This window comes from Schistocerca americana, chromosome X (assembly GCF_021461395.2).
Source record: "Schistocerca americana isolate TAMUIC-IGC-003095 chromosome X, iqSchAmer2.1, whole genome shotgun sequence".
In the NCBI taxonomy this organism is placed as follows: domain Eukaryota; kingdom Metazoa; phylum Arthropoda; class Insecta; order Orthoptera; family Acrididae; genus Schistocerca; species Schistocerca americana.
The window spans coordinates 806,606,607-806,608,845 of record NC_060130.1 but is presented as its reverse complement, the minus strand read 5'-3'; positions in this window follow the sequence as shown (position 1 = coordinate 806,608,845).

Below are 2,239 nucleotides of genomic sequence, written 5' to 3'. Positions count from 1 at the left end.
AGTTGACTGCTGCTTCAGAATGTTTGAAAAATTTAAATATATCACTTTTCCCACCACATGCTGCACTGGCATCATTTATATTGCAGCTACCAACATGAAAAAATTAAATAAATTCAACTGAAATCTGTGAAATAAATCATTGGCAAACTTTTAAGTTCTCCAACTGCATACACTACTGGCCATTAAAACTGCTACACCAAGAAGAAATGCAGATGATAAACGGGTATTCATTGGACAAATATATTATACTATAACTGACATGTGATTACATTTTCGAGCAATTTGGGTGCATAGATCCTGAGAAATCAGTACCCAGAAACAACTACCTCTGGTCGTAATAACGGCCTTCATATGCCTGGGCATTGAGTCAAACAGAGCTTGGATGGCGTATACAGGTACAGCTGCCCATCCAGCTTCAACACGATACCACAGTTCATCAAGAGTAGTGACTGGCATATTGTGACAAGCCAATTGCTCAGACAACATTGACCAGACGTTTTCAATTGGTGAGAGATCTGGAGAATGTGCTGGCCAGGGCAGCAGTCGAACATTTTCTATATCCAGAAAGGCCTGTACAGGACCTGCAACATGCAGTCGTGCATTATCCTGCTGAAATGTAGGGTTTCGTACGGATCGAATGAAGGGTAGAGCTACGGGTCGTAACACATCTGAAATATAACGTCCACTGTCCAAGTGCCATCAAAGCGAACAAGAGGTGACCGAGACGTGTAACCAGTGGCACCCCATACCATCACACTGGGTGATACGCCAGTATGGCGATGATGAATACACGCTTCCAATGTGCGTTCACTGCGATGTCACCAAACACGGATGTGACCATCATGATCCTGTAAATAGAACCTGGATTCATCCAAAAAAATGATATTTTGCCATTCGTGCAGCCAGGTTCGCCATTGAGTACACCATCACAGGCACTCCTGTCTGTGATGCAGTGGCAAGGGTAACCGCAGCCATGGTCTCCGAGCTGATAGTCCATGCTGCTGCAAACATCATTGAACTGTTCGTGCAGATGGTTGTTGCCTTGCAAACGTCCACATTTGTTGACTCAGGGATCGAGACATGGCTGCACGATCTGTTACAGCCATGCAGATAAGATGCCTGTCATCTTGACTGCTAGTGACAGGAGGCCATTGGGATCCAGCACGGCATTCCGTATTACCGTCCTGAACCCACCAATTCCATATTCTGCTAACAGTCATTGAATCTCGACCAACGTGAGCAACAATGTCGCGATACGATAAACCACAATCGTGATAGGCTACAATCAGACCTTTATCAAAGTCGGAAATGTGATGGTAAGCATTTCTTCTCCTTACACGAGGCATCACAACAACATTTCACCAGGCAACACTGGTCAACTTCTGTTTGTGTATGAGAAATTGGTTGGAAACTTTCCTCGTGTCAGCATGTTGTAGGTGTCGCCATCGGCGCCAACCTTGTGTGAATGCTCTGAAAAGCTAATCATTTGCATATCACAGCATCTTCTTCCTGTCTGTTAAATTTCACGTCTGTAGCACGTCATCTTTGTGGTGTAGCAATTTTAATGGCCAGTAGAGTAAATAAGTTACTTTGTGGAGAGAAAATTTTAGGTGTACACACCCCACAGCATTTGCTGAAGAGAAAGAGCACTGACTGAGAGGGATTATCAATATATCTGTGGCACTTGGAGGAATCATTAATTTAAATCCTGAATTCATCAGGGGGCCTCACTCTAGTGTTTACGATTGGAGAGCATTTGCAATTTGATTAAAATAGTGTGCAAATGCCTGAATCATAGAGTTTCATCTGCTGATAAAATACATTTATTGATCCATGAATAATACATGACAACTGTGTTTCTTAGACAGTGCCTTAATGATGCAAATCAGTGAACATTTTACTTGGTCACACCCAGTGTATTGCTCGACAATACTGGCTGAATTAATGTTCAATTACTGTTGTTGTTGTTGTTGTTGTTGTTGTTGTCTTCAGTCCTGAGACTGGTTTGATGCAGCTCTCCGTGCTACTCTATCCTGTACAAGCTTCTTCATCTCCCAGTACTTACTGCAGCCTACATCCTTCTGAATCTGCTTAGTGTATTCATCTCTTGGTCTCCCTCTACGATTTTTACCCTCCACGCTGCCCACCAATGCTAAATTTGTGATCCCTTGATGCCTCAGAACATGTCCTACCAACCGGTCCCTTCTTCTTGTCAAGTTGTGCCACAAACTCCTCTTCT